Here is a 20,041-nt window from a genome sequence, read left to right on the forward strand (position 1 = left end):
GATGCTACCTGGGATGGATGTTTTGCTGCATAGATTGGTGTCCTTGATTCAAAGTCTCTTCCTCCTTTACTCAGGATTAGAAATGATATTAAATTTAGAGATCATAGGATTGTGGGGAACAAGCCTCCTGTTAAATATACTAACAAGGAGCTGATGCATAAAAATATGAATGTCAAGTGACTAATAATCAATGAGAGGAACAATTATATTCACTGCTGTAGGGAATGTTATGTGAGAAGTCACACTATTATTTAAAAAACGCTGAGTGACCATGAAGCTAGAAAGTGGGGAGTGAGTTGCAATATTCCTATGTCCAAGGTTATTGAGCCATGAATAGAATGAAATCTTCCCTACACTTGGACATATCTGTTATACAGAAACTGCGATCCTTTTTATAGAGTGCTGTTGGCACTTCAGCAATTGCTAATGGGTCTTATTTTTCCTCTGTGTCACAGCAGACAAACACCAAGAGACAAACAGCTCACATTGATCCTATGTACAAAAAGAAAAAAATGTTCACGATATTATACAATTTATTTGATTATCAATATAAAATTTATATGATATGATATAACATGATGTAATAAATTCCTCTTTTTTTGAATTATAGGAAGTCAAGAATCTATAGTTAAGACCATTTATTCCCTTGCCTGTTTACAGAGTAAGGACAGCTTCTTTTTTAAAACCATTTCATTACCAAAACCAATTGTTGATTTGCAAAGACTTTGAAATTTCTCAGATTCTGATGAATTTCAGAATTCAGTTGCTATCTCAATCGTATAGTCTGCAACTGAAGCCACCCAAACCACCTCTTCTATCACTGAACTTCCTCTTTCCATCTCTCTGGCTGCTGTGGCTAGAATAGATTTTTCTTTCCATTGTGTCCGAAGTCCTAATTCTTGGTTGTTGCTGATGATGAGCCTGTCAATTGGTCCCACACATCTCTGCAGCTGAAAGCAGAGTGCCAAGGAAAGCCATTTATCCTGGCAGTTAAGTATCAGCAAGCGCTTTTAGGAACAGCCTTACTACAGTTGTTCTAACTACAGGGCATGGCTAATGAAGAATCTCCAAGAATTTTCTTAGAGAAAGCAAGTTCCTAGTTATGGGGCTTGAATGAGCACAACACAATCTTTGAGCATGGTACTCTGTTTATTAATTTTTTTAATTACTTCTGTGCAAGGAATCCAGTAATATTGACAGCATTTTATCTGGTGGATTGGTTTTTGTACAACCCCTGGATCATAGATCAAAGAATCTTCTGTAGCAAAATTTGGAAGAAAAGACTCATTACATATTTATATTTACCATCATATTTCAAAAAATGACAAAGCGTCATTTTCACTTTGGTAACTTTGTTGACTATTGACTTATTTTGCCTTTGGTTCTAACATACGTCAGATAAGTAAAATATTATCTATTCATCAGTTGATGGACATTTAGTCTCTTTCCATAAACTGATGAATGGATAAAGAAATTGTGGTTTATATACACCATGGAATACTACTTGGCAGTGAGAAAGAATGAAATATGGCCTTTTGGAGTAACGTGGATGGAACTGGAGCGTGTTATGCTAAGTGAAATAAGTCATACAGATAAAGACAGATACCATATGTTTTCACTCTTATGTGGATCCTGAGAAACTTAACAGAAGACCATGGGGGAGGGGAAGAAAAAAAAAGGTTATAGAGGGAGGGAGCCAAACCATAAGAGACTCTTAAAAACTGAGAATAAACTGAGCGTTGATGGGGGATGAAAGGGAGGAGAAGGTGGGTGATGGGCATTGAGGAGAGCACCTGTTGGGATGAGCACTGGGTGTTGTATGGAAACCAATTTGACAATAAATTTCATATTAAAAAAACATATAGCAAAAGAAACACCTACAAATGACATAAGACTCTTACTTTTGAATATTTCAAAATATTGACAGTGATGGCATGCCAGTATGATTACAATTGCAAAACAAGTCTAATTCACTGCATTTGATTTGTTATTTTCATTCACTGCTAACACCATTTCTGGTTATCCTTCTACTAACCAAAATTTGTATACATTTCTATACTTCTTTGCACAAAATGATTCCATTTACTTCTGATTTCAGTACAGAGGCTTAGTCTACGGAACTTTAGAGGGTAAACATACCAATAATTGGTATACTTTGGCTTTCTCATAGGCTGCTCTCCTAGGATCAAGTGAACCTTAATTCATAATATAGAATTTCCTTTTATATCTATCTTCTTGTCATGTATTCTTGGAAAATATACGGCTCAACTGAATTAAAATGTAGCAGGCGATATAGATTGGTGTGTCTGTGTGTGTATGTGAATATGTGTGTTTATGCAAAGAGTGAAGTCAATGTGGGTATGTGTATATCAACTTGTGATAATCTGTGGTGAAATTTTGTTTTATATTAATTGCCAGCATTTATGTTTTAACATAATTGACAGTTCCAAATCAGCCTAATTACCTGTTTGTTGAGTACTGCATTAATTAAGAGGCCTTACATTGCAAATAACAGAAAGCCCACTGTAGTTGACTAAACAAATACAGGAAACTTTTGGTTGAGTGCATGTACCGGTGGAAGAGGAAAAGCAGGGCTCAGACATGACTTTATCTATCATGAGGGATCCAGCTCTATATCTCTCAACCTTGTTCGTTTTCACATAGCAGTTTTTCCTGTATGGCTTTATTAAAAATGACTGCAGTAGGTGTAGACCTCATATCTACCTAAGGAAAGGGAATCCATTTGCAACACTTCACCAATTGTGAGGTTTACTGTTATTGGGCCAGCTTAGCATGAATGTTTAGCTCTGAACTCCTTAACTCTGGTGAAGTGATTGGGATGTACTGAGCCATGGTCACATTCCCACACCTGAAGCTAGGAGGGGAGCCTAGCTCCTGGAATTGTCCTGGAAACACTGGAATCTCTAAGTTAACACCAGGGATGGTTGAAAAGGGTAGGATGAAAGTAAAATGCACTCTAAAGATATAATCAACAAATACAGTTATTATTTTTTTTTAATCTGAATTGTCTGCTGCTCCAAAAAAAGTATGGTCTGGTACACAAACTCTCATTTCTCATTCTATAAAGACTGACATTATTCTAAAAGACATTTTAGCTATTCATTGTGGTGTCAGAGAGTGGGTGTCAAAGAGGAGTTCAGCAGGGAAGCAGAATGAAGAGAACACTGGACAATTTCCCAGCTCTCCTGAGTCAGGTCTTCACAGTATGGCTTCATTAATCTCTTTGAAGTAATTTCTCTGAACATCAGACACACATTCAAATGTTAGCACAAAAATACATTTCAAAGCTAAATATGAATGCTCTTCATGCCATGTATCATTTTGGATTAACCAAATCTCTTTGATAAGGTGTAACTATTCCTCCAGGTTTTAGCCAATAATAGCTTTAGGTAGGCCCAGGAGACATATTCAAAATATTTAACAACTCTGTGACAGAGTTTCTGCCAATCACAGTGCCCACAGCCAAGGAGATAGGTTGGCAGTTAATGTCCCTAAACTATGAGTCCTATTAAACGACAGGTTAGGTCTTTCCACAGGGAACCCTTGAGTAGTTATAGTGAACTCTTAAGATTTAAAAAGGATTTCTTATTTAAAAAATGCAACTTGAGTGGTAAAAATGGATGTCAAATGGCTTGATACATTTGTGAGCATGAGGTCACTTGGATCTTTTTCATTATTGCTCTGAAATTTTTTCTATTACAATGAATAAGTCTAAGTTGCTTTAAAAAAAAAAAATAGATGGCTATCAACTTAAGTTTTTGACCTAGAAGAACAGGTAAATAAACCTCCAAATTACAAATTATTTCTTCGATAGTCATAACCAATTTTTTGTTTTATCTTGTTTTTCAACAGTTACTTCTATGTCAATACTCTGTCAATATCTTTTATCTCTTTTAAGAATGTATTTGCCAAAAGAAAGCCACCCTGTTTTTGACTGCCATCCACCACTGCTTGCATTCACAGCTCTGTCAACTTTAAGATTAGTGATTCCAGGGTCTATACCTGAGATCTTCCAAGCCATAAGAGAACAATCATTTTGTTGGGAAACTCAGTTTTTCCCAGAGAAGCACTGTTGATAATTTCTGAAAGACTTTTGATGACTACTGTTCTCTAGTCATCCCTAACTTTCTGATGTCACAGTCACTGTTTTCATGAAAGTAAAACCTATTGTCAGGAAAACCCATTCCCGTGATAGGTCAGGCAACATTTGCACATATTTTTCTAACATTAAGAATAAATAATATCGACATATATAGATATATTAATATCTTAATAAAAACCAGGGAAACATTTGTTGAAATGATTAGTTAGATTATTATTGATTTTCACTGCCACTAGGAACTGCTTATTCATTGTGACCTCCCTTCCATTCTTAAAAATAAAGAAGAAAAAGATGCTTTGAAGGATTATTTACAAACTATATTGATCTTTTTCCCCCCTTTTTCTTAGATCAGGCAATGCAGTATCTTGAGCGAAGTTAAAAGAAACACATCTTGACCATACTTTAACTTAAAAAAAAAAAAAAAAAAAACAGTACCAACTGAAACATTTCCTACTTTCTTCCCAATTCAGTCCCTTTCTCATCTCTATAATAATTCATACTCCCTGAAACGAGAGTGTTACTAGAGAAGAGAGAACACTGAGTTTGCCAGTGTGATAATCACTCTCAAATTTATATCTATCTGTATTTTAGACATATGTAGTCAACTTGAATTTCCAACTCAAATGCCCAAGATAGAATTCAAAACTTGCATTGTTTCATATTTAGTAAATGTCAGAATCTTGTTGCCATCATCTATTGCTTGTAGAAATCTAGAAGTCAGCTCTGATACCCTCACTTTTTCTAAAGCCCACACCCAGACAATCAATTGATACTTTTCTGTCAGTTTCATCTTTTAATATACCTTGAATACGTCAACTTTTCATTCTTCACTGATACTTCCCTCACTCAAGTCTCTTAATCTTCTGTATCCACATGTGTCCCTCCTCACCAAATTCACACTCTCCCAGCTGCCAAAATGATCATATAAAAAAACCTCAAACCTGATAAGGACACTCTTTTATTTAAGAATTTTTAGTGGCTTCCCATGGCTCCTAGTAAACAAACCAATAGTCCTGATATGGTACCTAAGGTCCTGGATCAACGGTTCTCAATCCTGGCTTCAAATTATAAATATATATTATCCTTTTCTTCGGTACCTCAAGGGAAGTTGATTTAACTTTCTCAGTTTTATTTCTGATGCTCCAGAGCTAGAGTCTGTTTGATTTAACCAGACGTACATGCTGGAGTGGACAGGTAGAGGAATAAATAGATTGGGAATTCCCAGAAGATTATAGAGTGCTAACAAACCAATCAGTAGGGATTCCATACTCTAGCTTGAGAATGTTGGGACTAGAGTCACTGTACAATTACTGTCATGGTTTCCCCTACATATCAGTCAGAGTTCTCCTGAGAAATAGAACGAAGAAGATTGATTCACTTGCTCTAAGGAATTGGCTCCTTAGAGCCAATCCTCATTTTGATGGAGGAGGCTGACATGTTAAAGACTCAGGAGAGTTGTAGTTGCAGTCCAAAGCAGCCTTCTGGCAAGCCAGGAAGAACTCGTGTTGCAGATGATGTATTCAGTCTGCTGGAGAATTTCCTCTTGCTTGGGTGGGACGTGGAGCAAGGGTGAGTTCAGCCTTTTGTTTTAACTCAAGTTTTCCACTAATTAGATAAGGCCCACCCACAGTATAGTAGGCAATCTGCTTTACTCAAAGTTCACTGATTAAATGTAAATCTCATCCAAAAACACCCTCATAGAAACATCCAGAAATATCTGGGCACCATGGCCCAGCTAAATTATAACATAAAAGTAACCATTATACTGTTTATTTACTTTCCCTTTTGTAATCTTTTAATAGACTGCTACAATTAAAGTCAGGGTATGTAAGGTGTCATCTGTTAATTTATGAACCATTTGAATAAGAATTACAAGGAAAACTTGTTAAAGGACGAATTCCTGGGCCCCATACAGATTAATGGACTCAGAACTTGCCTTTTAATAAATGCAGGAAATCATTTTCTGACTAGTAAAATTTGAGAATGATTTAATTCCGTGTCTTCCAAAATAATTGGATCATATAGTAGTTATTGTTTCCTTGAATTGTTTGCTTTGCTACATCCACAGTAATGATCAGTGTGCATGTTTTCCATTATTAGCACTGCCTTCAAGGAGTTCTCAAGGGCTTGAACCAAGAGTTTCACGAAGGATATGAATACAATCCTGGAAGAAAATTACATGATCCTTTTATTATTGTTGTGGTTGCATGGAATAGGACATTATCTATGATATTTGCTTGGAATGGCATTAGAAAATTAGCCTTGTCCTAAGATGCTTTCACCTGATTTCTAAATCAGAATTTCTAAATTTAATTGTAAGAAAATTGTATCTTAAGTCATGTTATATATTCTCCTGAAGAATAAAAACATACATGAACAGAATCTGTCTTTATCATCTTTTTACAGTGAATTAGTAAATATGTATATAGAAGTATTTCCAAGATCATTTCCTTAGGGCAGTACTCATTTTAAAATTTGGTTCACAAGTCAAAAAGCTCAGTGAATGTTTTATACTGCATTGATTTTTTAAGAGTCATGATAAGCATTAAGGACTATTAATGCTTCCAAGAAGTTCTCTAGTTTAAAGAAATTGTTCCATTTGTTTTCATAAAATGTGCCCACTGGCTTATATAAAAAAAAACATGTTTTTAAGGGCACCTGGGTGGCTCAGTTGGTTGGGCGTCCGACTTCACCTCAGGTCATGATCTCGCGGTTTGTGAGTTTGAGCTCCGCGTCGGGCTCTGTGTTGACAGCTTGGAGCCTGGAGCCTGCTTCAGATTCTGTGTCTCCTTCTCTCTCTGCCCTTCTCCCACTTGTGCTCTGTCTCTCTCTGTCTATCAAAAATAAATAAATGTAAAAAAAATTTAAAAAACATGTTTTTATATGACATTATTTAACATTTTTCTGGAGCATATTTTGGAAGATGCTAATTTAGCAATTTCTGTCTTTAATTATTCATTCAATAACAACCATTTTTGAGATCCTTCTCTGTTCTAGGCAGTGTATTATGCTTTGGGACATACAAAAATGAAGAATATAGAGCTTCTGATATAAGGAAAGGCATGGTTTGGAATTTTCAGACACATAAGTGGATAAATTGCAAAACTATGACCTAGATATTTAATAGAGACCCAAAATGAGTGTTACAAGGGGTCAAGGGATCTATTTTGTCTTCTTGGTAAACTTGAGGTGTAAAAAAAAATATATATGGTTTTGAATAAGCACAATCCTTCTGTGAAAAGTGGGGAACAAGAAGAGGTTTTAAAGCAAGATAGAGACATGATCAATTAAAAATACTTTCAGAAAGATCATTTGGTAGGACTATGGTGGAGGGGTGTAGTACGAAGAGCCTGGTGAGAGAAAGAACAGATGGGAAGCTATGACAATATTTCAGCTGAGTGATCCTGAGTTTCTGAACTAAGGCAGTTGCAGTGGAATTGAAGAATACAGGCCAGATTTGAGAGACATTCAGAGAATAACTGACGGGAGAAGCTGACATTTGAATATGGGGACGGAAGGGAGATGGAAAGGTGACAAAGATTGCCTTAAGATTTGTACCTTAGGACATGGCATGGGTGGTAATTCTAATAACATCTCAGGACAGAGAGGAAGGAAAGGGGGTATTGATTTCAGACTTGAACCCACGAAGTTTGTTATGCCTGGAAGGGAGCAACATGCACATCCATTCTGGATGAAACTCAAAAAAGATCAGGGTTGACAAATTTACTTGCAAGTTATCAACCTATAGATAACTGAAGTTAGGACTGTGGGTGAGAACATTCAGAAAGCACATCGAATAAAGAGGAAACAGAAAGAAGACAGGAATCTGGCTAAGAGTGATGTGTATAATATGAACTAATGAGAGAGAGCCTTTGGTGAAGACCAAGAGAATGCAATTAGAAAACATTCAAGGAGAACAAGACGGAAGGAAGGAGTTTCAAGAAATGCATCCATGTATCCCTCAGTGCTGCACAGAGTTTTAATTTCCCTTATCATTTTCTTCTCCTTTGCAGTCTCCTCCACTGCTGGTGTGCTTAGAAACTCTTCTCTAGATGTGCTAAATATGCACTGACATTGTTTTCTATTTGATAGTTTTATTTTCTATATTTAATTATTCAATCTAATGGAATTCATTTTATGATTAAATGTGGCATTTAGATTTAAGTTGATGCCCCTCCTCCACCCAGAAGATAATTTATCCATCTCATATGTTCACCACTTCAAAATGGTTCCATCTCAACTCCTCTGTGTCATCTGATTCACTTGCTCCAGCCCTGTGACTGTTGCCAGGACTAACTGGTGAACCTACTTCACCACACAGACCTCCCGGTCCCTGCCCTAACAGGCTTCCTTACAGATACAAAGGAGTGAAAGGCAACAGTTCCTCTTCAATGAGGAAATAGGTGTAAATACTGTGGTGTGTGTGTGTGTGTGTGTGTGTGTGTGTGTGTGTGTGTGTGTGTTGTAACTAGAACAAATATCCTTGGGGCACATCCTTGACTAACCAATGACAGATGGGAGAGGGGAAATCTAAAGATCAATTTTTTTTTTTGCCTTTGACCTCAGATGATGTGTCATAAGAAGCAATAGTCTACACTGTCTCTTAGAAAATGGTCTCAGAGTTGGAGTAGTCAGCCAATCAATACAATTCTTGCACTTTCTATTGGCTTTCTCCTTTTCTTACTTCATTCTCCTTTTCTTTATTCTTTCTGTCTGGGATTAGTCTCCCTGATAAAAGAGTATCCTATTAGCCTTTGCCTCAGGATCTACTTTCCATGGATCCAAAGCTAAGACATTACTCAACAATAACAACATCTATTAAGAGCCCATTCTTGCTTCTTGGGTTTGGAATTCTTTCACAATATAATAGGGTATTAAGAGGGACTCTGGGTATATCACACGTCTAGTTGATGTCTCTTTAGCTTACTTATTATGGTCACATAACACATTTTAATATGAGATTTGTCGATTCTCTCCACATTATTCTTTATTTTCAAACTGTTCTTATTTATTTCCATCAATGCATAATGTTATCCATATACAATGTGATCACTGTGTAATGCAATCCATGTGTAATGTGATCAATGTTGTTGCATTGTTTCATCCATCACAGGCCTCAGAAGTTATGAACAACACAATAGCTGGCAAGTCCTTACCTTTCTAAAATAAAGTGCCAGAGCTCTTTGAGACATGCTCAAATATTATGAAAGCGGTTTATAGCTAATTCTATTCCACTAGCCATTTCCAGTTGGTTGTGAGAAAACGAAAAATTATTTGGGGTTTAAAAGGCTGTAATGAGAATTGCTTTGTAAAGAGTTGACAGATTACTATGTGTCCTCTTCACAATTGCCCACGAGGAAAAGAGGAAGATAAAACCAGATGGAAGGAATTTCAAGAGAATATTTTGGGAAGCTTGCCATGGATTCCCTGGGGTGAGGAACACTGGAACAAGAACACTGGAACTTTCACACCTAGAAAGTATAATGATGAGCTATGCCTGGGTGTACCAGCCAAGGCAGCCAGATAAGAGAGCTTTCACTGTGAGCAAGCTGTGCTTGGTGGGGCAAAGTGTCCGTGGAGATTGGAGCTGGCTGAGCCATTTTGTAGAAACTCCCAAGGGTGCTTTTGCTAGAAAAGCAAAGAAGACAGGAGATGTACTCCCAAAGGTGGGAAAGTGAGGGAGGAGTTACGGGCAGCCAGCATGGTTGGGCCATCTACAATTGGAGGACACTAACAGGGAAATTCTGAGGGTTCCCAAAAAGAATATTCAAAACCTCTTTAAAAGAGACAATCTTCTGGGGCACCTGGGTGGCTCAGTTAGTTAAGCCTCTGACTTCAGCTCAGGTCATGATCTCATAGTTCAAGAGTTTGATCCCCACATCAGGCTCTGTGCTGACTGCTCAGAGGCTGGAGCCTGCTTCAGATTCTGTGTCTCCCTCTCTTTCTGCCCCACCCCTGCTTGTGCTCTGTCTGTCTCTCTCTCTTTCAAAAATAAATCAACATTAATTTTTTTTAAAAGGGAGAAAATCTTCAACCAAAGAGGCTAATGCCCCTGAGGTTCAAGTCCTTTTACTTCTCTGTCACCTCATGAATATGAGATAGTGAGGTATGGGCTATGGTGGATGGCAGCAGTGGGGACACATTGGATCTGAAGAGGGGAATGGTGTGGCTCAAGGAGAGGCACTGCCTTAACCAGAACCTGATAGTTGTATCTGGAACACAACTAAGAGACTGTTTTCTCTATCCAAAGCTCTAGATCTGGTGATGAGAATTTTCTTATCATATATATGGCTCTCTCTCCAGGAAGATAAATCTAGTCTCATGAGCACTGGGTCAGGGCAGACTCCCTGTCACTTCATGAACATAGAACACATGGCTACTATTGCTTTATTGTCATCCACATGGGGCTACAGCCTTTACCAAATTAAGTCTATGGCTTCCTACTGTACTTAAGGAAAGCAACTCTCAGTGATTCTAAGATGGATTACTCTCCTAAGCAATGTTATCCTCAGTGATTCTATAGTAACTTCCTGTTTTAATTTATCTTGTAGTGTAGCACCAGCTTCTCACACTAAAGAAGAAATAGGGAGGGGACCCACACAGCCAATCTTTTGTAAGCCATCTAGGCTGGAAGGGTACCTACAACATGTGAGTCTCAGGGGGCCATAGATATCTACTTAGCACAATGTGAAATGATTGGAATATTCTGGTCAAGGAATTTGACCAGTGATTTTCTTAAAACTTGAAAGAGTAAAGTGTATACAGTCCCATTCTTGTGGTTATCCTCTTTTTCATTATCACTTGATCCTAGCATCTTCTTCTTCTTTTTTTAAATGTTTATTTATTTTTGAGAGGGAGAGAGAGACAGAGTGTGAGTGGGGCAGGGGCAGAGAGGTGAGGAAGACACAGAATCCAAAGCAGGGTCCAGACTCTGAGCTGTCAGCACAGGGCCCGACGCAGGGCTTGAACTCGAGAACTGTGAGATTGTGACCTGGGCCAAAGTCAGACGCTTAATGAACTGAGCCACCCAAGTGTCCCCTCCTAGCATTTTCTTTTGCAATTAATGCAACTTCTACCATCCATCACAATTTTAGGGAAATCTTCTGATGGTCACTCATTACTGTTAATGTGACATCCCTACCTGTATTCAGAAACTGGGGTCAAATCCACTCCCTCCCAGTTAGGCCAGGCATTCTTTGGATAACGTGATGCTTGGAAACCAAGCTTCTTCAAAACAACTCTCTCCTATAGTGTTAATATTTTTTCACAAGGGTGGCAAAATATGTTGCTTATACTTTATAGTTTTCCCCACATAATTCTTAATGAAACAGATTACTCTTTCTTTATTAAGAATTCCATTGACTATTTTTCACACCTGTAAATTTGTAATATTCATGCATCATATTAGACTGCTTGTACCTGGATGAGAGACATTCTTTTTTTTAATGTTCATTTATTTATTTTGAGAAGGGGGAGAGAGAGAGAAAGAGTGTAGGGGAGGGGCAGAGAGAGAGGTAGAGAGAGAGCCCAAGCAGGCTCTGTGCTGACAGTGCAGACATGGAGTTCAACCTAACCAACCCTGAGATCAAGTCCTGAGCTGAAATCAAGAGTCGGATGCTTAACCGACTGAGTCATCCAGGTGTCCTGAGAGACATTCTGCGTGACACGTAAACTATGGTAGAATTGATCATCCCTCTGTGACTAAGGCTTTGTTACCAGTTCTTCTCTTCAAAGGAATGAGTGTCTTTCATGAGGCTTTCAAGTCCCTCAAAGAATTCATATTCATCAGGTTGGCCTTATCATTCATCCAAATGTCAGAGAATCTCAGAGGTGGACACAGTTTGGGATGAAGTTGGCATCTCTCCCTTACTGCACCTCCCTTCTATTTCATCTATTAATTCCAGAGAGTCATGGAGGATAGACTATGCCCCTCAGAGCCGTTCAGTTTTTCAGCTTTCCTGGGGACCATCATGAGAAAGGAAGATCTAAGCTGGTAGGGTTCTGTGCCCCAACCCAGCTTCAACAGGGGTAGGTCTGCTTTTATCTGTTTTATTTTTCCTACTTCATAAGTTTTCTTAAGAAGTTGTAAGAATCTTATTTGCCCCTACCTTTAATCACAGTACTAGAAGGTGCTTAGGGTCATGAGTTACTTAGCCCTGGAAACTATTACCATAACTCTGGTATTAGTGCGGCCAATCATATTTTCATGCACATAGATGGTGAATAATATGCAATTTTGGAAAACACACTTTCAATGCAAATTTTTCTCTCACACTCCCATCATAATGGTTGCACAAAATTAATTTATTACATAAAAGTCCTCTTGTTTTGAAAATGAAATCCTCTTGCTTTAGAATGTGTGCATTAAGGTGTTTCTCAGAAAATAATATATATATATGTATATATATATAAATTATATATACAAAATTATACACATATAAATTATATATAAATTATACATATATAAATGATAAATAAATATATATATATCATTGCTGCAATTTTTGCTTTTATTTGAACATCCCCTGAAGTTACCGCTTTTCATACTGTTTGAAAGGCATGCAAAATTGAAGTATCAGTGACACTTTCTTTAGTACAGCTATTTTGCCTTTAAATAGCACCAATTTAAATGTGCATTATTATGTTAGGTGGGTTTATTTTCTAAAGCCACCATATGAAACACTATACTAGTGGTTCTAGATAGTTATTTACACAGTTACTTTAATGGCCTGTCCCACCCTTATCTCTGAATTTCAAACTGCTCTTTTTTCAGTTGTATCATTTTGTAACCCACACAAAACACAAGGAATGTTTACTGGTGAAAAAGCTGATTGGACCATCTCTTTCTCTTTTTTTAAATGTTTATTCATTTATTCTGAGAGAGAGAGAGAGAGAGAGCGCAGGGGAGGGTCAGAGAGAGAGGGAAAGAGAGATTCCCAGGCAGGGTCCACACTGTCGGTGCAGAGCCAGAAGCAGGGCTTAATCCCCAGAGCTGTGACATCATGACCTGAGCTGAAGGCAAAGGTTGGATGTTTAACCTACTGAGCCTCCCAGGCTGGACCATCTCTTTGACTTAGGAAAGTATTTTAAAATAAACCCCCAAAACAAAATCAAGAATAAGGCAAGGATCACCTTGAGCCCCATTGTGCCTCACAAAACTAGTCCAACTGAGTTGAACCTGATGGCCTTATCCAGGGCAAAGGCCTCCAAGAGATTTCTCCATTTTTAGGGGCTATTTCTTCCTGCCTATCTTGTCTCTCAGATCTCACACCTGTGAGAACCACTGTGGCTTTGCCTTGAATCAAGGTGAGTGTGGATTTCAGGCACTTCATTGGCCTGGAACACTTTATTATTCAAAAATAATCATCAGACTGATGAACTTTGCAAATGACTATCATGGGGATGGTTCACCTCCCGGAGTGTCAGACCTCCCATCCCAGCACTAATGCCACTTTGACTCTTTTCTTTCTTCCTCTTGTCTTTCTTCCTCCTTCCTAGTACTAACAAGGATTCTTGAGTTCTTATACTGAAATAGTCCCAACCACTCACAGAATCAGCTCAAACACTTTCACTTCATAAGAAGTGTTTTGGTGAATGTATCTTTCACTATTTTATTACAGAAAAAAATAAGAAAGGTTTTGTTTTGCTTTGTTCCTAGTAGTAGTTTTGTTGTTGCTGAGAATGGGTAGGGGCTATCTTTTTTGTTGGACTGCCAAGAAGCCAATTTTTTTTTCTTATATAAAGGCAAGCACTTGGGGGGGGGGGGGGTGGGATGGGTTGGAATGGTAAGTGGATTTCTTCTCTATTGATAGGCAAAGGTATCCTGAGTAACAGAAGGTACTAATTAGACCATGAATAGACCAGAACCAATGTTGGGTCACTTCAGATATAGCCAACATTAAGAGAGGAGCAAGACAATGGAGAAATGTAGGGAATAAAAGCAAGCATACTCAATTCGGTTGAGTTGAGTTAAAGAAACGGCGTATGTAACTTACGAACCTACAATGTAAAAAAAGGTGGAAACATGAGAAATCCTTTAAATTATTTCTTTCATTTCATTACATGTCTGTAGTTATAAAAGCATTTGTGGGCTAATAGCAAATTAGAAGTTCTCCATGTAGATTTGTTCATTTAAACATAATTTTTGAATTTATTTGTTTTTCACTGAACTTGAAAATACCTTGTGTGGGATATTAGGCTCTGTGATTTTTGTAGGTTCTCTCATCGAATTCTCACATCAAACTACGTCAAATGGTAGAAGCTATTTCTATCTCATTTTAGCAGTGAGAAAAGCCAAGCCCAGGGAGGTTAGTAAATTACTTAAGATCACAAATCTAGAAACTTCGAAGCAAGGATTCATAAGCCAACAATTCTGTGCTGGCATCAGAGGTTTTAGCTAAGATCCTAAAAGTTATGGTGATTTAGATGACTTTGAATTGTGTTTTAAGCCTGCTATGTGTCAGTATGATTAACAGAGTGGTATGTTAGTAGAATGTTATCCCTAATAAAGTGGTATCTTTTAATTATTCTCTAATATTTAAAATGTGTGATAACAGATTTGTAATAACCTTATAATTTTACTGATTTATTTGATGAAATATTTTCACAATATATGTTTTGGTCCCAATGACTGATGCCATGCCTTACTGAGTACTCAACGTTGAAACAGGAGACAATATGGGATTCAGGAACAATCAAGGGCTTGAATATTTTACTCACCTTGTGTTTGTACTGCAAAGACTTTATCATTGTGTTATTTGGGTTTTCTCAGTTATCCAAACTCCATTAGTAATTGCAGCCTCCTCTAAAGATGTGGACTCCAAATTCAATTCCAGAAGAAGGAACATTTTGAAACCGTGAGCAAATAAAGAAGAAAAAATAAATGACACTTCTCTTTCAGTATGACTATCTACTTGATAACAGAGATTCAAAAAGACATGCTAATTACTAAATAATTTGCAGTTAGTTGTTAGTCAATATTTTTCTTTCAGGAGAAGTATAGTAGTATTTACTGTGTGGCTACTGATAACATACCTAATTTAATGGCACAGTTTCAATGAATTGTGATGTCTACATTGTCCTTCATCTACATTACTTTTTGCAATTGGTATGCAACCTTTCTCAGGCATAGAGGCAGCCTTGTCATTCATTGGTGTTGTGAAGAAGCATAAATAATCACTACGTGACATTCTGACACAAGGGTTTGTTTAGTGATGTTTGCATTCTGACATTGACAGAATATGTGAGGACATTTCATCAACAGCAACTCCAGCCTCACAGAATGCAAAAAAAGAATATGCACGTTACTGAGAACTGGGACGGGGCTCTGACCACCCCCCCACTTTTACATCTTTCTTCTTTCTCTCCCCTTTTCTAATTGTTACATCTTTAGTCTTTGATTTTATTAAAAAGAACTCACTGAAAGAACTTTCCACAGGTATAGAAAATCATTACATGATTTGGTCATTTCACAGCATGTTTTTTTTTTCTTTTTTAATCTCGATGCAAAATGAAACTTGATGCGAAACAAAAACAATACTGATATGTAAATGTTGAACAGCAAGCATCTTCTTTATGTTATGTGCAGAAAAGAGTGCTAACACCCATCCACTCTCTCGAACAGAGAAATTCGCTAATTAAAAAAAAAAAATGTCAATCATCTCAGTTCTGTTTGGAGAATAGGCTTTCCAATTAATAAAGTGAGGCAAGGAAAAAGAGTGGCTGTAGAGAATCATTACATTTAATTGTTACCCCAATTTCTAGAGCCGTGGTATTATTATCTGTGGGTTCATAATAAATAGGTCAAAGCTCCCTATAAATGAATTAGATATAATATTTACTTTCTGAAGTTTTACATTGAGATCAGTTTCAAACAATTGCTACTTACTCAACTGAAAATTTGAATTGCTTTAAGCACCTACTTTGTAAGCTGGAGGAGGGAACCACATGACCAGGAAGTGGAGAGTTTAATGCACTCCTACTCCACCCCTAAACTAATCCCCAGGGCCTCCTCCATTATCTCATGGGCAACAGGAAGCTTATCTGTGGGCTACTGGGTAATCACTAACGTGGGTGAGTTTACATTGTCATTTTACTGGGTGAACTCCAAGCAGTTATTTTTCCCGGAAGGTAAAGCTAAATAAAAAAATTGTGAGAGTTTTCCCGGAGTAAACACTGGGAGGAAATCTAGAAATAAACACGTATAAAAATGATATCCTAGTTTCTAGTGCTTATCGTTTTTATTTCAGTAATTTCTTCACCCCACCCTCACCACATAATTGTATAATGGAAAGCAAATGGCCAGGTCTGCCCATCCTAGCTTGGCCATCTGCCAGTGTGGCCAGTTTTGCCAGTGCTCTTCCGTTGGTTTATCGGTCATCTTTGTGAGAATTTTAATTTTTGCACTCTTTCATCTTTTTCTTTCTTCTTCCCTTTCTTTCTTCCTCCCTCCCTTTCTTTTTACCTTTTTAAATTCAGGACAGTATGATATCTAGTAGTGAAGAGAGATGGTAAAGACAGACTTCCTACAACTTGTATCTGCATCCACAGAAAGCAATAGAAACATTATCCATAAAAAAAACTTAAAAATTTTCTGAGGCCCCATATTCTTCCATTTAGACATCAGAGGCCCCATATTCTTCCATTCATGTTCATTATTTATGATTGTAATTGGAAGGGTTGGATTAAACTGCAGTCAAGCCACCTTGTGTCCTGCTTTGCCCATGTGCTTTTCCAATGAGGGGAAGAGCCTCCCGTACCTTGGATTTAGATCCACACGTGTTGGACTCCAGTGATGTGAGAGTCCAGGGGAGCATGGGTCATTAATCCCTAGTGTCTCTCTGTTGCCAAAGGATGAACGCTCTCAGGAGTGGGGAGGGAAGGGAAGAGGATGTCCGTGTGTGACCTTTCCCAGGAAAGCTCCTCTACTAACAAGCAGGAGTTCACACAGATCAAGGTTTCCCAATCCTGTCATAATCACTAAAGGGCCTTTTTAAAAAATACTGATGCCTGGGTTTTATACCCACAGAATCTGATATAATGATCTGGGTGGAGTCCCAAGGCAAATCTAATGCATAGCTAGAAACTATAAACAGGGCAATCTGATTTCAGAAAATTCTGTTCATCCTTCATCCTTCCTTTCTAGCCTGGGTTACATATTGTGAAATGTTTGAGTTCTCTTCACCATTCCCTTTGTCATCATGGTTTTTGTGCCCTTTCCTTTATTTTCCTATCTTGTCCTGTGGCCCAACTGCTCCATTACTCCTGACTCTCCCTCTCCTTCATGCAGTCTTAATACTGCCTCAGTACTGGAGGATTCTAAAAGGTATATATGTTTTTCTTTCAGGAGAACTATAGTAGTATTTACTGTTTTGGCTACTGATAACATATCTAATTGAATGGCACAATGTAAATGAAGTCTATTGTCTACAATTTCCTTCATCTGTGTTACCTCTCACAACTGGAATGCAACGTTTCTGAGCCATAGAGGCAGCCTTGTCATTCATTGGTGTTGTCAAGAAGTATATATATATGTATGTATATTCCTACCCTCTAGCAGACTATAGTCAAAGCTAAGATCAACATGGCCATTAGCTATTACCTCTCCCACCCAAAATAAGAGACTTGTGGTTCTACCAGATTCATGTAATTCAGACAAAACTGAAGGTTTATGCATACCTTCTCCATCAGTTGGTTAGACTATATCAGTATTTCTGGATATTTGTTTAACAAAACTTTTAGAAAGACACTGATAAATTCCACCTTTCTGCTCTGACTGGCAGCCACAGAGGTGTGCTGCTTGATCTCCCTTCAAGAAGAACTTGCCTTTCCGCTGGAAGCAGTGCCTGTAGCCGCTAGCCTCCAGCTACAGTGCCTTTCCCAATCTGGTGTAGCACTCAGCAGGAATCCTCTCCTTTTGGGAGTAGCCTCCAGCCAATGCCAGCTCAGTGGGTCCATTAGGATAGGGCCAACCCTGTTCAATATGGTACTATTCCAACGGGCGACTTTCTGGAGCTCCCCATTGGGTTGGCTAAGACTTTATCAAACTTGCATCATAGTCAGAGCATCTGTGTACCCAATTCTGGCTCCTCCCACCTTTCCTATCATTGGTATTAGATCAGCATCACAGTCTATGGGTTCTTTCGGCTTCATCTTGTTCCTTCTCTTTTGTCTTAAGTGCGTGTTACCTCCTAAGAAAACTTTTGCCCTCCTAGCTTTGTGTAAGTATCTACTTCCAAGATAAACTGTATTGACACAATCTGTCAATCTTTGTTAACATTTAAAAATAAAATTAGAAAATTTGCATTTTTATTTTCCCATCTTGGAAAACAATTCCAATCTTTTCTGTATACAGCAACTCAGGAAGTTAGGGTGAAAGATCTACTCTTCCAACCCCAAAATGCTACTGGTTGCATTTTTTTTTCTTCCAGTATTTTAATCCATGTTTGTAAGGTTCTATGAAATGAGTGCAAATTATTTCTTCTCTTATTCCAATTACGTTGAAATCTTTCCTCTTAGAAGTCTTGTCATTAACAAAAATCAGCAGATTTCTAAAATAAAGTCACTTGGACACAGGTAATGTAATGCTCAACAAAATGTAAGCGACTCCAGTTTAGTAGGTTTGGAGAATTCACATTAGTTGAAGCAGTATTTCCTTAAAAGAATTGTTTCTCTGAATGTTAAAGCAATCCCCTTCCTTCAGGCACTTACCATGCTGTATTCTTCTTATTGTTGTTGTTGCTGTTAATATATTTTGTTGGAATCATATTGTCCTAATTTCTGGTCTGTACATCCCTTGGCATAGTGCTAGGCACACGGTTTGTGCATGTTCAATATTAAACTAAGCAACGTTCTTGTACATATTTTGATATCTGGGACTTCATTGATGTTCTTAGGGAAGAAATCCTTAGAAATAGCACCTCGACTGACATGGATAAGGACAGGAAATTGTTATTTTTCCCTTAGTGCTCTGCCAACAAACACTTGGGTCTGAGAAAACAATTATTATTATTATTTTTAGTAAACGTTGAGTTCTGGAAGGATCGTTTAAAAGTCCTTATTCTTTCATAAACCAGAGTACTCCCATGTACAGCGCTGGAGTAAAAAGAGGATTTAAATCGGGAAAACCTTGTTAAACAAATGGCTTCCAAGTGACAATGGCGTTTTGCCTTTCTCTGAATCCTCAGGCAGAGGCCAGGGTTTGGAGCCAAGATTAAGGGCTAGATGAGTCATGCGCCATGGTATGGCAGTGCCTCTTTCCCAAGTCTGCGCAATCAAATCTCCAACTGATTTCTTCTTTTCATTTTTTTCTCCTCTTTTTGGCAAGAGAGAAAATAACTTCAGTATTCTTTTTTTAGGAGGGTTAAAAAAAAAAAAAGTAACACCATTCTATTGCCAAAAATTGCATATAGAATTTCAAAGGGTGACCTCTTCCCAGATATAGCAGAACTTATGGTGGCAATGGAATGTGTCACCTTTTGAAGCATAAACACTTCAGATCCCCAGGCCTGCCCATGTCTTCATTGTACTTTGGAGAACGAGAGGATTAGGAGTAAAGGAATATGAAATATAATGTCATTTTCACCTGAGTATAATTAATGTCTCTGGCCATGAGACTATCCCATGGTGGGAGTCACAGTGGCAATAAATGAATGGTGAGAAGACAGACGCCAGGTATACGGAGATGTTCAAAGCCTCCCTTTTTTCACAGTTGGCCGATTAAGTAATTTTTAGAATTTGGACTTCTCAGGGGCAGGTTTTTTTTTTTTTCTTTTACATTAAATATACTCTTCCCTACACTGTTCAGTTACATAATAGGGTGAGTTGCATGTGCAAAGTCATGCCTTTTTAGTATTAAGACACAAAATCATATCCTTCATTTTTGAAGTTCTAGTTATTCATGATATTACCAATTTTGGA

The 20,041-nt window shown here is 37.8% G+C and overlaps 1 long non-coding RNA gene across 1 annotated transcript; it reads left to right on the plus strand.

Annotated features, from left to right (window-relative positions):
* Window positions 1-5,447: 5,447 nt before the first annotated feature.
* LOC147578480 (uncharacterized) lies at window positions 5,448-6,505 on the plus strand. The gene is made up of 2 exons (XR_015254293.1): window positions 5,448-5,692; window positions 6,224-6,505. It is a non-coding gene; the product is annotated as an uncharacterized LOC147578480 (long non-coding RNA).
* Window positions 6,506-20,041: the final 13,536 nt, after the last annotated feature.

Source organism: Puma concolor, chromosome C1 (assembly GCF_028749965.1).
Source record: "Puma concolor isolate L17-30 chromosome C1, mPumCon1.1.hap2, whole genome shotgun sequence".
Lineage (NCBI taxonomy): Eukaryota > Metazoa > Chordata > Mammalia > Carnivora > Felidae > Puma > Puma concolor.